Raw genomic sequence first — 17,455 nt, 5'->3', positions numbered from 1 at the left:
ATTGAAAGAAGTACAAGTAAATCGCTGCTTCAGCTGAAAGAAGTGCTTGGGACCTGGGATAGTGAGGAGAGAGGAGGCAAATGGGCAGGTATTACACCTCCTGCGATTGCAGGAGAAGGTGCCATGGGACGGGGACGAGGTGGTGGGGGTAATGGAGGAGTGGACCCGGGTGTCGCGGAGTTTACGATTCCTTTGGAATGCTGACAGGGGAAGGGAGGGGAAGATGCATTTGGTAGTGGCATTACACTGGAGGTGGCGAAAATAGCGCAGGATGATCCTTTGGATATGGAGGCTGATGGGGTGGAAAGTGAGGACAAGGGGAACCCTGTCACGGTTCTGGGAGGGAGGGGAAGGGGTGAGGGTAGAGGTGCGGGAAATGGGCCGGACACGGTTGAGGAAAAAGGAGGTCATATCAGAAGCATTGTCATGGAAGGTAGCATAATCAGAGCAGATGCATCGGAGAAGGAGAAACTGGGAGAATGGAATGCAGTCCTTACAGGAAGTAGGGTGTGAAGAAGCGTAGTCGAGGTAGCTGTGGGAGTCGGTGGGCTTATAATGGATATTAGTAGACAACTTATCCCCAGAGATGGAGACAGAGAAGTCAAGGAAGGGAAGGGAAGTGTCAAGGAAGGGAAGGGAAGGACCATGTAAAGGTGAGAGAAGGGTGGAAATTGGAAGCAAAGTTGATAAAGTTTTCCAGTTTGGGGCGGGAGCAGGAAACGGCACTGATACAGTCATCAATGTATCGGAAAAAGAATTGGGGGAGGGGGCCTGAGTAGGACTGCAACAAAGAATGCTCGACATATCCCCAAAAAGACAGGCATAACTAGGACCCATGCGGGTACCCATAGCAACACCTTTTACTTGAAGGAAGTGCGTGGAGTTGAAGGAGAAGTTGTTCAATGTGAGAGCAAGTTCAGCCAGGCGGATGAAGGTGGTGGTGGATGAAGACTGTTTGGGCTTCTGTTCAAGGAAGAAGAGGAGAGCACTCAAACCATCCTGGTGGAGGATGGAGGTGTAGAGCGATTGAACTTCCACAGTGAAGAGGAGGTGGTTGGGACCAGGACACTGGAAATTGTCAAAATGATGTATGGCGTCAGAAGAGTCACAGATGTAGGTGGGAAGAGATTGGACCAGCGGAGAAAAGATAGAGTCTAGATAGGAAGAAATAAGTTCAGTGGGGCAGGAGCAGGCTGGCACAATGGGTCTGCTGGGACAGACCCGTTTGTGAATTTTGGGAAGGAGGTAGAAGCGGGCTGTCCACGGTTACAGGACTATGAGGTTGGAAGCTGCAAACGGAAGATCTCCAGAGGATATGAGGTCAGTGACTGTCCTTTGGACAGTGGCTTGATGTTCGGTGGTGGGGTCATGGTCCAGAGGGAGGTAGGAAGAAGTGTCTCTGAGTTGGCGTTGAGCTTCTTCAAGGTAGAGGTTGGTACGCCATACAACAACAGCACCACCTTTGTCGGCAGGTTTGATGACCATGTCGGGGTTAGACCTGAGAGAATGGAGTGCCTCAAGTTCAGAGGGGGAGAGGTTAGAGTGAGTAATGGGGGGCAGACAAATTGAGATGACCAATGTCTCGCCGAGAGTTTCCCATGAATTAGACAGGAGGTTGTTGACGGGGGGAATTACACAGGAGAGTGTTCAGAGGGGGAATTAGACAGGAGGGTGTACACATTTCGAGTTATGCAGGAGGGTGTTCACAGGAGAATTAGTCAGGAAGGTGTTCACAGGGGAATTAGACTGGAGGGTGTTCACAGGGGGAATTAGACATAAGGGTGTTCACAGGGGGAATTAGATGGAGGGTGTTCACAGGGGGAATTATACCGGAGAGAATTCACAGGGGTAATTGCACAGGAAGGTGTTCACAGGGGGAATTAGATAGGACGGAGGTAACAGCAGGAGTTACACAGGAGAGATTTTCACAGGGGGTATTAAACAGAGGGGTATTCACATTGGGAATTATAGAGGAGGAGATTTCTGTCAGGGAATTAGACAGGAGGGGATTTCCCACGGTGAATTTGACAGGAGGGGATTTCCCAGCGGGAATTAGACTGAAGAGTGGTCACAGGGGATATGAGACAGGAGTGTGGCAACAGTGGAAATTAGACGGGAAGGAAATTTACAGGGGGAATTTGACAGGAGAGTGTTCACAGGGGGAATTAGACAGGAGGGTATTCACAGGGGGATTTAGACAGGAGAGATTTCACAGGGGGAATTGGACAGGAGGGTGTCCACAGGGGGAATTAGACAGGAGGGTGTTCACAGGCAGAATTAGACAGGTGAGTGTACACAGGGGGAGTTAGACCGGAGGGTGTTCACAACGAGAAATAGACAGGAGGTTGGTCACAGCGGGAATTAAACATGAGGTTGTTCACGAGGGAATTAGACAGGAGGGTGTTCACAGGGGGAATTCGACAGGATGGTGTTCACAGCGGGAATTAGGCAGGAGAGTTTTCACAGGGGGAATTAGACAGGAGGGTGCCCACAGGGAGAATTAGACAGGAGGGTGATCAGAGGCGGAATTATACTGGAGGGTGTACACTGGGCGAATTAGACAGGATGGCTTTCACAGGGGGAATTAGACAGGAGAGTGCTCACAGGGGGAATTAGATTGTAGGGTGATAACAGGAGGAGTTACACAGGAGAGATTTTCATAGGGGGTATTAGACAAGAAGGTATTCACATTGGGAAATAAACTAGAGGAATTTTCTGTCCGGGAATAAGACAGGATGGGATTTCTCAGGGGGATTTAAACAGGAGGCGGTTTCCCAGGGAGAATTAGACCGAAGGGTGTTCACAGGGGGAAATAGACTGTGTGGTGTTCACAGGGAAATGAGACAGGAGGGTGGTAGCAGTGGGAATTACAAAGAAAGGGAGATCAAAGGGGGAATTAGACAGAAGGGTGCACACAGGGGAATTAGACAGGGGGTTGTTCACAGCGTGAATTAGACAGGGGGTTGTTCACAGGGGGAATAAGACAGGAGGGTGATCACAGGGGGAATAAGACAGGAGGGTGATCACAGGGGGAATAACACAGGAGGTAGTGTACACGGGGAATTATACAGGAGGGTGTTCACAGGGGGAATTGGACAGGAGGGTGTTAGCGAGAATTGGACAGGAGGGTCTGCACAGGGGAATTAGACAGGAGGTTTATCACAGGAGGAATTAGTCAGGACTGTGTTCACAGGGGGAATTAAACAATAGAACATAGAACATAGAACATAGAACGGTACAGCACAGTACAGGCCCTTCGGCCCACGATGTTGTGCCGAACCTTTAACCTACTGTAAGATCAAACTACGTACATACGCTTCATACTACAATCATCGATGTACCTATCCAAGAGTAGCTTAAATGTCCCTAATGTATCTGCTTCTACTACCACCGCTGGCAGTGCATTCCACACACACACCACTCTCTGTGTGAAAAACCTACCTCAGACATCTCCCCGAAACCTTCCTCCAATCACCTAAAAATTATGCCCCTGGTGAAAGCCCCTTCCTCCCTGGGAAAAAGTCTCTGGCTATCCATTCTATCTATGCCTCTCATCATCTTGTACCCCACTATCAAGTCACCTCTCATCCTTCTGCGCTCCAATGAGAAAATCCCTAGCCCCCTCAACCTTTCTTCATAAGACATGTCCTCCAGTCCAGGCAGCATCCTGGTAAATCTCCTCTGCACCCTCTCTAATCCACTGCATCCACTACTCTTCCTTCAGAATTAGAATTAGAACATTACAGCGCAGTACAGGCCCTTCGACCCTCGATGTTGCGCCGACCTGTGAAACCATCTGACCTACACTATTCCATTTTCATCCATATGTCTATCCAATGACCACTTAAATGCCCTTAAAGTTGGCGAGTCTACTACTGTTGCAGGCAGGGCGTTCCACGACCCTACTATTCTCTGAGTAAAGAAACTACCTCTCACATCTGTCCTATATCTATCACCCCTCAACTTAAAGCTATGTCCCCTCGTGTTTGCCATCACCATCCGAGGAAAAAGACCCTCACTATCCACCCTATCCAAACCTCTGATTATCTTATATGTCTCTATTAAGTCACCTCTCCTCCTCCTTCTCTCCAACGAAAACAACCTCAAGTCCCTCAGCCTTTCCTCGTAAGACCTTCCCTCCATACCAGGCAACATCCTAGTAAATCTCCTCTGCACCCTTTCCATAGCTTCCACATCCTTCCTATAATGCAGTGACCAGAACTTCACGCAATACTCCAGGTACGGTCTCACCAGAGTTTTGTACAGCTGCAGCATGACCTCGTGGCTCCGAAACTCGATCCCCCTACTAATAAAAGCTAACACACCATATGCCTTCTTAACAGCCCTATTAACCTGGGTAGCAACTTTCAGGGATTTATGCACCTGGACAACAAGATCTCTCTGCTCATCTACACTACCAAGAATCTTCCCATTAGCCCAGTACTCTGCATTCCTGTTACTCCTTCCAAAGTGAATCACCTCGCACTTTTCCGCATTAAACTCCATTTGCCATCTCTCAGCCCAGCTCTGCAGCCTATCTATGTCCCTCTGTACCCTACAACATCCTTCGGCACTAACCGCAACTCCACCTACCTTAGTGTCATCCGCAAATTTACTAACCCATCCTTCTACACCCTCTTCCAGGTCATTTATAAAAATGACAAACAGCAGTGGCCCCAAAACAGATCCTTGAGGTACACCACTAGTAACTAAACTCCAGGATGAACATTTGCCATCAACCACCACCCTCTGTCTTCTTTCAGCTAACCAATTTCTGATCCAAAGCTCTAAATCATCTTCAACCCCATACTTCCGTATTTTCTGCAATAGCCTACCATGGGGAACCTTATCAAACGCCTTACTGAAATCCATATACACCACATCCACTGCTTTACCCTCATCCACCTGTTTGGTCACCTTCTCGAAAAACTCAATAAGGTTTGTGAGGCACGACCTACCCGTCACAAAACCGTGCTGACTATCGCTAATGAACTTACTCTTTTCAAGATGATTATAAATCCTGTCTATTATAACCTTTTCCAACATTTTACCCACAACCGAAGTAAGGCTCAAGGTCTATAATTACCAGGGCTGTCTCTACTCCCCTTCTTGAACAAGGGGACAACATTCGCTATCCTCCAGTCTTCCAGCACTATTCCTGTCGACAATGACGACATAAGGATCAAGGACAAAGGCTCTGCAATCTCCTCCCTGGCTTCCCAGAGAATCCGAGGATAAATCCCATCTGGCCCAGGGGACTTATCTATTTTCACACTTTCCAAAATTGATAACACCTCCTCCTTGTGATCTCAATCCCATCTAGCCTAGTAGCCTGAATCTCAGTATTCTCCTCGACAACATTTTCTTTCTCTACTGTAAATGCTGACGCAAAATATTCATTTAACACTTCCCCTATCTCCTCTGATTCCACACACAACTTCCCACTACTATCACTGATTGGCCCTAATCTAACTCTAGTCATTCTTTTATTCCTGATATACCTATGGAAAGCCTTAGGGTTTTCCCTGATCCGATCCACCAATGACTTCTCGTGTCCTCTCCTTGCTCTTCTTAACTCTCCCTTTAGATCCTTCCTAGCTAGCTTGTAACTCTCAAGCGCCCTAACTGAGCCTTCACGTCTCATCCTAACATAAACCTTCTTCTTCCTCTTGACAAGCACTTCAACTTCTTTAGTAAACCACTGCTCCCTCGCTCGACAACTTCCTCCCTGCCTCACAGGTACATACTTATCAAGGACACGCAGTAGCTGCTCCTTGAATAAGCTCCACATTTCGATTGTTCCCATCCCCTGCAGTTTCCTTCCCCATCCTACGCATCCTAGATTTTGCTTAATCACATCATAATTTCCTTTCCCCCAGCTATAATTCTTGCCCTGCGGTATATACCTGTCCCTGCCCATCGCTAAGGTAAACCTAACTGAATTGTGGTCACTATCACCAAAGTGCTCACCTACATCTAAATCTAACACCTGGCCGGGTTCATTACCCAGTACCAAATCCAATGTGGAATCGCCCCTGGTTGGCCTGTCTACATACTGTGTCAGAAAACCCTCCTGCACACACTGGACAAAAACAGACCCATCTAAAGTACTCGAACTATAGTATTTTCAGTCGATATTTGGAAAGTTAAAGACCCCATAACAACTACCTTGTTGCTCTCGCCCCTGTCGTGAATCATCTTTGCTATCCTTTCCTCTACATCTCTGGAACTATTTGGAGGTCTATAAAAGACTCCCAACAGGGTGACCTCACCTCTCCTGTTTCTAACCTCGGCCCATACTACCTCAGTAGACGAGTCCTCAAAAGTCCTTTCTGTCGCTGTAATACTCTCCTTGATTTACAATGCCACCCCCCCCCCTCTTTTACCATCTTCTCTGTTCTTACTGAAACATCTAAATCCCGGAACCTGCAAAATCCATTCCTGCCACTGCTCTACCCATGTCTCCGAAATGGCCACAACATCGAGATCCCAGGTACCAACCCATGCTGCAAGCTCACCCACCTTATTCCGGATGCTCCATGCGTTGAAGTAGACACACTTTAAACCAGGTTCTTGCTTGACAGTGCCCTCTTGCGTCCTTGTAACCTTATCCCTGACCTCACTACTCTCAACATCCTGTACACTGGCACGACAATTTAGGTTCCCATTCCCCTGCTGAATTAGTTTAAACCCCCCCGAAGTGCACTAGCAGGTCTCCCCTCCCCCAATATATTGGTACCCCTCTGGTTCAGGTGAAGACCATCCTGTTTGTAGAGGTCCCACCTACCCCAGAAAGAGCCCCAATTATCCAGGAAACCAAAACCCTCCCTCCTGCACCATCCTGTGTAATTCATCAACGTGTTTTGTCACATCTTCAAAGAATTCAATAAGGCTTGTGTGACATGACCTGCCCCTCACAAAGCCATGCTGACTGTCTCTAATCAAACTATGCTTTTCCAGATAATCATAAATCCTGTCTCTCAGAATCCTCTCCAATAATTTGCTCACTACCGACGTAGGACAGACTGGTCTATAATTCCCAGGGTTATCCCTATTCCCTTTGTTGAACAAGGGAATAACATTTGCCACCCTCCAATCATCTGGTACTGCTCCAGTGGACAGTGAGGACGCAAAGATCATCGCCAAAGGCGCGGCAATCTCTTCCCTCGCTTCCCGTAACAACCTTGGGTATATCCCGTCTGGCCCCGTGGACTTATCTATCCTCATGTTTTTCAAAATTTCCAGCACATCCTCCCTCTTAACATCAACCTGTTCGAGCATATCAGCCTGTTTCACACTGTCCTCACAAACGACCAGGTCCCTCTCACTAGTGAATACTGAAGCAAAGTATTCATTTAGGACATCCCCTAGCTCCTCCAACTCCAGGCACAAGTTCCCTCCACTATCCCTGATCGGCCCTACCCTCACTCTGGCCATCCTCCTATTCCTCATTTAAGTGTAGAACGCCTTGGGATTTTCCTTAATCCTACCCGCCAAGACATTTTCATGTCCCCTTCTGGCTCTCCTAAGTCCATTCTTCAGTTCCTTCCTGGCTACCTTGTAACCCTCTAGAGCCCTGTCTGATCCTTGCTTCCTCAACCTTAAATAAGCTTCTTTCTTCCTCTTGACTAGCTGTTCCACATCTCTTGTCATCTAAGGTTCCTTCACCCTACCATCCCTTCCTTGCCTCATCGGGACAAACCTATCCAGCAGTCGCAGCAAGTGCTCCCTAAACAGCCTCCACATTTCTGTCGTGCATTTCCCTGAGACATCTGTTCCCAATTTATGCCCCCCAGTTCCTGCCTAATAGCATTGTAATATCCCCTCAGGAGTCAGGAGTGTGTTCACAAGGGGAATTACACAGGAGGGTTTTCACAGCGAGAATTAGACATGAGGGTATTCACCGCGGGAATTAGACAGGAGGGCATCACGGGGGAATTAGTGAGGAGGTTGATCACAGGGGGAATTTGTCAGGAGTGGGTTCACAGGCGGAATTAGACATGAAAGATTTTCACTGGGGGTGATAGACAGGAGGGTGTTCACAGGGGTAATTATACTGGAGGATGCTCACTGAGCGAATTTGACAGGATGGTTTTCACAGTGGTCTAAAACAGGAGGGTTTTCACAGGCGGAATTAGACGGGAGGTGTTTAGAAGGGGAATTAGGCAGGAGGTTGTTCACAGGGGGAATTACACAGCCCGGGTGTTCTCAGGGGGAATTAGACTGGAGGGTGCTCACAGGGGGAATTAGATGGGAGGGTGCTCACAGCGGGAATTAGACAGGAGACATTTCACAGGGGGAATTAGACAGGAGGGTGTTCACAGGGGGACTTAGACAGGAAGGTTTTCAGAGGGGGCATTAGACATGAGGATGTTCACAGGCAGAATTAGACAGGCGGGCGTTCACAGGGTGAATTAGGCAGGAGACATTTCACAGGCAGAATTAGACAGGAGGGTGTTCACAGGGGGACTGAGACAGGAGGATTTTCACAGGGGGCATTAGACATGAGGATGTTCACATGCAGAATTATACAGGAGGGTGGACACAGGGGGAATTAGACAGGAGGGTTTTCACAGCGAGAATTCGACAGGAGGTTGGTAACAGGTGGAATTAGGCAGGAGGGTGTTCAAAGTGAGGATTCGACAGGAGGGTGTTCACAGCGGGAATTAGACAGGAGAGTGTTCACAGCGAGAATTTGACAGAAGGGTGTAGAAAGCGGGAATTAGACAGGAGAGTCTTCACGGGGGCTATTAGAGAGAAGGTTGATCACAGGGGGAATTAGTCAGGAATGTGTTCACAGATGGAATTAGACAGGAGCGTGATCATCGGTGCAATTCGACGAGACGTTGTTCACAGGGTGTCTTAAGAGGGTGTTCACAGGGGGAATTAGTCGGGAGAGCGTTCAGAGGTGAAATTATACTGGAGGGTGTTCACTGGGCGAATTAGAGAGTATGGTTTTCAAAGGGGGAATTAGACATGAGGGTGTTCACAGGCAGAATTAGACAGGAGATTGGTCTCAGGGGAAATTAGACTGGAGGCTGTTCAAAGTGAGGATTCGACAGGAGGGTTTTCACAAGGGAATTAGACAGGAGGTTGGTCTCAGGGGGTATTAGACAGGAGGGTGATTACAGGGGGCATTAGACAGGAGGTTGTTCACACGGGGAATTAGACAGGCATGTGATCACATGGGGAATTAGACAGGAGGGTGTTCACAGGGGGAATTAGACAGGAGAGGTGTTCTGAGGGGGAATTAGATTGGAAGGTGGTCACAGGGGGAATTAGACAGGACTGATTATCACAGAGGGAATTAGCCTGGAGGTTCAGGGGGTCATGGGACAATCCCAGTGTCCGTGCAGTCTGTGCCTCCTGACCCTGTGCTGTGACACCGAAAGGGGTGATCGGGGGGTAGGGCGGGGCAGCAGGGAGAAGGTTAGTCCCAACCTGTTAAAGGCAACCTGCACCACCAGAAATGCTCCTTATGTTCAAAGCCTCGAGTGAGTTAGTAGGAGTTTGAACATGGATGGGAACAAAATGACATTGAATCTTTCAATATTAATTTAGTCAATGATGTCAATAAACAGCAAATTATCTGTCAACCCCAAATTCACACAAGTAATATTGTGTATTCGGATTCATAATTTTAAAGGAGAAGCAGTTGTTAATTAATTCCATTTCATTTGCTAAAAAATGACCATGACCTTGTTTATTTCAGGATGTAATATTAATAAAGCCATTAGAAAGACAGGAGTAGGCCGTTCGGCCCCTCGAGCACGTCCAATCCCTAGGAGACGTTTCATTCCTCGCTCTCTCCCTTACTGTGTGTGTCTCTCTCCAGCCCCATCAGCCTGTCTCTTGCTCGCTTTCTCTTTCCTTCACCCCGTCTCTCTCTCTTTCCCTCACCCCGTCTCTCTCTCTTTCCCTCACCCTGTCTCTCTCTCTCTCTCGTTCCCTCACCCCGTCTCCCTCTCTCTTTCCCTCACCCGTCTCTCCCTCTCTCTCTCACTCTCACTCCGTCTCTCTCTCTCTTTTTTTCCCTCACCCTCTCTCTCTCTTTCCCTCACCCCGTCTCTCTCTGTCTCTCTATCTCTCTCTCTCTCAGAAGAGGACTGTAGAATCAAAGAGTAGTACAGCACAGTAGGAGGCGATTCGACCTATTGAATCTGTGCAGTCTCTTTTGAAGGGCAGTCCACTTAGTCCCACTCTCCTGTTCTTCCCCCAACACTTCATTTTTTTTCCCTGTTTCAGTTATTTATCCAATTCTACTATTGAAAGATACTATTGAATCAATGTGCTCGGTGCTAACAGACAGTGCATTTCAAATCCGAAGCAAGCATTGTTAAAAAGAAACGGTTTTCCCTCATGTTGCCTCTGTTTTTTTTGCCAATCACTTTCAGTCTGTGCTCTCTGGTTATTGATCCTTCAGCCATTGGAAACAGTTTCTCTTTGTTTACGCTATCCAAAACTTTCATGATTTTAAACATGTCTATTAAATCATTTTTTAAACTTCTCCCCAATAAGGAGAACAACACCTGTTTCTCCAGTCTACCAACCTAACTGACATAATCTCACCCCCAGAACCGTTCTCGCAAAACTTTTCTGTACATTGACCGAAGCCTCCATGTCCTTCCTAAAGTGTGGTGTCCAGAATTGGACACAATGCTCCAGACAAGGGCAAACTATTATTTTATAAAGGTTTAGCATCACTTCCTGACTTTTGTACTCGAGACCTCTGCATCCCCTATACCTTTTACATTAGTCTCAGTTATCAATGCACCAGTTAAGACAGGAATTGTCCATGCTTCTGTTTATATTGTACTTGCCCTGTCTCTGGTAAGAAAATGGTTAAAAAGTGAGTTAAAAAGGGTGAGATGTCTGTGGGCTCCCACTGCACTTTATATGTAAAGGGGGAGCTCCCAACATTTCATAAACAGAGGAAGAGCGCCCTCCATTTTAAATGTAGAAGGAGAGCTCTCATCATTTTCTACACAGAGGGGAAGCTCCCACCATTTTATACACAGAAGGTAAGCTCCCTCCATTTTATACACAGAGGTAGAGTTCCCAACATTTTGTACACAGGGGGAAAGCTCCCACCCTTTTATACACAGAGGGAAGCTCCCTCCATTTTATACACAGATGGAGAGCTCCCACCATTTCATACACAGAGGGAAGCTCCCTCCATTTTGTACATAGCGGAGAAGCTCCCACCATTTTATACACAGAGGGATAGCTCCCTCCATTTTATACACAAAGGGGAAGCTCCCTCCATTTAATACACGGAGGGGACGGTCCCTCCATTTTACGCAGAGAGGGGAAGCTCCTTCCATTTTATACACTGAGGGTGAGCTGCATCCATTTTATACACAGAGGGGAATCTCCCTCAATTTGATATGTAGAGGGAGCTGCCTGCACTTTATATGTATACAGCAAGAGTATGTGTCTCTGTCACTGGTCCCAGTACATTACCTCAGGGTCCCCACACAGCCTGTCTCCCGTCCCCTGATTCGAAAGTGTCTCAGGATAAACTGACACTTCCTATCTCGAAGCTTATGTCTCTATCCCTCACTATCCCTCTGCTCTCACTCCATTTCTATCTCTCCCTATCTATCTGTTACTCTACCACTGTTCCTCTCTCTCTCTCTGTGCCTATCACTCTCTCTCACCATGTTAGTTATCATTAAGGGTCGAGTTAAATCATCGAGAAAATCAACACTTCACCTCTCTGCCCCGGCATAATTAGCAACATTTATGACTATTTTATGTCTGTATTCAGGCAACATAGACAGCAAAGTATATTATATGATGGGATGCTGCACATCGATTTACACTAATTTTGTAAGAAAAACAACTTAAAAAAAACAATTATTCACAGGTCTAGTCCTACTTAACTACAGATTCGATCCGATAAGGAAATAAATGCCAACACACTTGTGTTTGTTGGAGTACCTTAAGATTTACTCTGTCTGGCTTTCAGAAATTAAACATTACACATGCACTACAAGATTGCATATTCCATGCAGGTTAGAATACACAGCATTTCAGTAAAATAGCACCAATATCCCAGTCAATATTACTGGAAAAATCAATGCTGCAAATGATACCCACAGACTCTCACCGAGTCTGTGTCTTTAATCTCACCAAGTTCCCACTGATCAATGATCAGCCGATCAGGAGGGATCTTCTACCAATAGCTGGCCCGGCTATCTGGACTGCAGTGTCAGATAAAGGAAAGGGAATCCCTTATATCCAGGACTGACCCTCTCTTTCCCCTCGTGCACCATGTCACTGGGCTCAGTGTTAGGGTCTTTTCCTGCATGATCAATCACTGTGTGTGATCAATATCTTTTCCTGTACCCACATCTCACTGCACACGACTCCGCACACACATATTGCAATTGCTTCGACATTCCAAGCCTCACCCGTACATAATCTCTTGTCATTAAAGACTTCTTTTTATTACCCATGTCCTGCCTTTTTGTAATTCCAGGCCTTTGGTCATTTACTGTTCATATCTTGTCTTCGGAATGCAGTGCATAGAAAATTCCATAACGATGTTTGTTTAATGTTTACTTGTACAAGTGAATTGACCATTTAACATTTTTAACTTTTTTTTAATTTTAGAACATTACAGCGCAGTACAGGCCCTTCAGCCCTCGATGTTGCGCCGACCTGTGAAACCATCTGACCTACACTATTCCATTTTCATCCATATGTCTAGCCAATGACCACTTAAATGCCCTTAAAGTTGGCGAGTCTACTACTGTTACTTTTGATTTGGAATCCGTATTTCTGCTCTGCTCCCGCTGCTTTTTCTCCAGCCTCTGATCTTTTAGCGCGCTTTTTAAATCTCCGCTCTGCTCCCGCTGCTTCTCTCCAGCTATCAACTACACGGACAATTTTCACATCATCTGTAAACTTCTTAATCACGCCTCGACGTTTAAGTCGAAATCATTGACAAAGACCATGAGCAACAAGGGACCCAGTATTGAGCCTGGGTGAACCCTAGTGGAAAAAAACATTCCAATAAAAAAAATACCCAACGACCATAACTCTTTGCTTTCTTCTGCTCAACAAGTTTTGCATCCAACTTGCCAGTTTCCCTTGGATCCCATGAGCTTTCAATTTTCTGACCAGTCTGTCAAGTGGAACCTTGTCCAAAGCCTTGCTACAATCCATGTAGACTACATCAAATACGCTACCCTCGTCAACCTTCTTGTCAACTCTGCAAAAAATTCAAACAAGTTAGTCAAACACAACCTTCGCTTACCAAATCCATACTGATTGTCCTTTATTAATTTCTACCTTTTTAAATGACAATTTATACTGCCTCTCAGAGATTTATCCAATTATTTGCCCACCACTGAGGTCAGGCTGACTGGCCTGTAATTATCTGGACTATCCCTTCCTCTATTTTTAAACAATGCTGCAGTCGTCTAGTACTCTGGCCCCATGTCAGTTACCAGAGACAATTGGAAAATGATAACCCTTTAACCCTTGTGTTCCCACAAAGATCAAGCTAGCAAATTCAAAAGTGGCCACTTTGACTTCATCCCATCGTGTCTTATGTACATTCACACAGGATAGTAGGTATAACTGTAGTCATAGAATTCAGCTGAGAATTGATCAGTTACATTGTCATTTTAGTCCATATTTACAGCACACATGATACGTTACTGTCTTGCATCGAGGCAAAATTTCAGTGGCTCACCATACTCACCAAATACTAAAGCATTTCACAATGCAAGGCTCACAAATACAACACAAGTTTCCTTTTTTGATTCTCCCTGCTCTGTTCAAATTCTCTGAGAGGTTACTGGTGCTTGTCCTCTATGTGAACAGTCGTTCTAATCCCGCGTGCTTGTCCTGCTCCCAGAATCGGCATCTGGTTACATGAAGGCAAATGACACAGGAACGTCACAGTGACTGAGGCAGGTGAGTCTTGGGGCGGACCCGGGTACAGTGAGTGACCCGGGTTAATCCAATATTCCAGGGAAAGTTGAAATGGAGCTTTACTCCGTATCTAACCAGGGCAGTACCTTCTCTGAGTGTATTTGATGGGTCAGGGTAGACGTGGAGAAGTTATCTCTTCAACTGCATATCCAAGATTTTTCTTAATGTGATGAGGTTTCTATCTCTACCAGCTTTTCAGGCTGTGAGTTCCAGTCGCCTACCTGGGTGAAAAAATTACCCCTCATCTCCTAATCCTTGCACCAATTACTTTAAGTCTATGCTCTATACTTATTGACTCCACTGCTAAGGGAAATAGGTCCTCCCGATCCACTCTATCAGGACATATCATCATTTTATGCACCTCAATTAAGTCTCCCCTTCAGGCTCTCACCCTGTCCAATGTTTCTTCACAGCAAAACTTCTCCATTCCTGACAACATCCTCTGTAAATCTCCTTTGGATCTTCTCTTGTGCAATCACATCCTTCCTGTAGCATGGTGACTAGAACTGTAAGCTGTGGTCTAACTAGAGCTTTATATAGTTTGAGCATAAGCCCCCTGCTCTTATATTCTGCACACCGGCCAATAAAGGAGTTTTCAATCGACAATCCTGAGAGAAAAGCTATCAGCAATTGTCACAGTGCAACACAAGTGTGAGTTATTAAACTATGACACAACAGAGTTTGTCACTATGTCGTGTAAAGTGCATTGCACTATTGCTGACCTTTACTCCAGTCCCTCAATCCCACTTCATCTCTGGGAGATTGTTGTAAGATTCACCCCATCCGTTGAAATCTAAATATTACCCACATCTAACCGGAACAATTAGAAATTGTACACAGCTGCTGATAGCTAATAACAAGACTGAAGGTATTCTAATGAGCGAAAAATGAATTCATCCTCCAACCCAGACAAATATGTATCTTTATTTATATTAATCTCTATCTGTGTGAATGGAGTCAAATGTAGGCCTGGCCTCTCCCATAAAGACATTGTTCGACCATTTCACTTCTTATTACGTACAGAAATCTTTCCATCTGTCTTATCTCTATTTTACTCAAGTTCTTTGACTGATATTAATGAGATGTTTCTTTCTGTAGAATTTGCGATGGCCTCTCCTGTGACAGAGAATCCACTGACAGGAACATCAGGTGACATCTTTCTCTCCTGAAATCTGTGTTTTCTGTTTGTTTCTTGCTGTCTTGTAGCCAATTCCATCTGTTTCGCTGTATTCTACTGCATCTTTTATGATTTTAAGCACCTTAATCAAATCTCCTTTTAAGCTTTTCTCTGAGGAGAACACCCCCAGCTTCTCCAGTCTATCAGCGTGACTGTAATAATCTCAGCCCCGGAACCGTTCTCATAAATCTCTTCAATACATTCACCAAAGCCTCCATGTCCTTCCGAAAGTATGGTCCCAGAATTGGACACAATACTCCAGCTGGGGACAAACTATTGTTTTATAAAGGTTTAGCATCACTTCCTGACTTTTACACTCGAAACATGTTTATAAAGCTATAGGGCTTTATAAAGGGTGGCACAGTGGCGCAGTGGTTAGCACCGCAGCCTCACAGCTCCAGCGACCCGGGTTCAATTCTGGGTACTGTCTGTGTGGAGTTTGCATGTTCTCCCTGTCTCTGCGTGGGATTCCTCCGGGTGCTCCGGTTTCCTCCCACATGCCAAAGACTTGCAGGTTGATAGGTAAATTGGCCATGATGAATGGCCCCTAGTCTAGGTAGGTGGTAGGGAAATATAGGGACAGGTGGGGATGTGGTAGGAATATGGAATTAGTGTAGGATTAGTAGACATGGGTGGTTGATGGTCGGCACAGACTCGGTGGGCCGACGAGCCTGTTTCAGTGCTGTATCTCTAAATAAAATTAAAAAATAAAAAGCTCGAGATCAGATCTGCTTGACTAACCCATCAGTAAAGAGAGAAATTCTACCAGAACCATTGCCCTTAGACGTGAATCCATGAGTCGTGCAAAGGCTGGCGGGAGGGTTTAGGGGAGTCCGGAGAGAACCCCGACATGGTCAGTTTTTTTCAAACAGAAATCCATCAGTGTATTCGCACGAATGGCCTGCAAGGAGGCTTCCACTAGTGGGAACATTTACAGCTGTGAATATGTGGATACAGAGTTCAAGTTCATCACCACACCATCCCAGTGAGGGCACACTGGAGATCTGCCTTTGAATTCTGTGTAGACATCTAGCGAGCTATTCAGCTGTGTGATCCACCCTACCTTTCTCTCAGAACATCTCCACCTTGGCCTCTACCTCTCCCCGTCATTCGCTGTGTCTTTCCCTCTGTCAACACCTCTTTGTCCTTTTCTCCCTTCCTGTCATAAGAACATAAGAAATAGGAACAGGACTAGGCCATACGGCCCCTCAAGCTTTCTCTGTCATTATCTTTGTTACATCATCTCTAAGACAAGTATATCCTTCCTTCAGTGCTGAGACCAGGACTGAACACAGTACTCCAGGTGTGGGCTCACCAAACCCTATACCATTGCAGCAAGACCTCCTCACTCCGGTACTCTAACCATCTTGCAGTAAAGTCCAAAACTCCATTTGCCAGCCTAATTGATACCTGTACCTGCAGGTTAACTTTCTGTGATTTGTGTACAAGGATAACCAAATCCCTCTGAACACCAACATTGAATAGTTTCTCACCATTTGAAAAAATGTTCTGTGTTTCTATTCTTGCTTCTCCATATGATATTCCAGCTGCCACTTTCATGCCCACTCAAAACCCACCCATTTTCCTTTGCAGCCTCTTTGTCTCCTCCTCACAACTTACCGCCCCACCTAATTTTGCATCTCTTTGGTTCGCCCCTTTCTCTCTGCCTCGCTCCAATGCACCAATTAAAAGAGAATTTGATCATGCTTCTGTTTATATTATATTCAATCCCGGCGGTGGTTTTAAAAATAGTTAAAAATTGTTTTAAAGTGAGTGAGGTGTCTGTGGGATCCTCCTCAATTTTATACATAACAGGTGAAACGCCCTCCATTTTATATGTAGAGGGAGAGTTCCTTCCATTTGTTATATAGAAAGGATCTCCCTCCATTTTATACATTCGAAGGGTATCTCCTTCCATTTTATACATCGAGGGGTATCTCCCTCCATTTTATACGCAGAAAGGGAGGTCCCTCCATTTTATAGGTAGAGGGGGAGCTCCCTCCATTTTATACATAGATAGGGAGCTCCCTCTGATATGTAGAGTGGGAACGCCCTCCATTTTCTAAGTGGAGGCGGAGCTCCCTCATTAATAATAAGTCAATTGTTAGTTTACAGTAACTCGATTTTAACAATTAGTAATCTGGTTATTAGCTTTTAGGAACCTAATAATCTTACACAGATGTGTGATTGATCCTTTTCACTGCCTGATGGGCTGAGGCAGGGGCAGAGGCCGGAGATGCTATGGAGGTGGAAGGAGGTGTCATTTCTGATGGAGACAATTTCAGGTCAGAAGTTCATGTCAGGGATGAATGGGGAGCATATTTTACACAA

This window comes from Heterodontus francisci, chromosome 28 (assembly GCF_036365525.1).
Source record: "Heterodontus francisci isolate sHetFra1 chromosome 28, sHetFra1.hap1, whole genome shotgun sequence".
Lineage (NCBI taxonomy): Eukaryota > Metazoa > Chordata > Chondrichthyes > Heterodontiformes > Heterodontidae > Heterodontus > Heterodontus francisci.
This window is presented reverse-complemented; position numbering follows the sequence as displayed.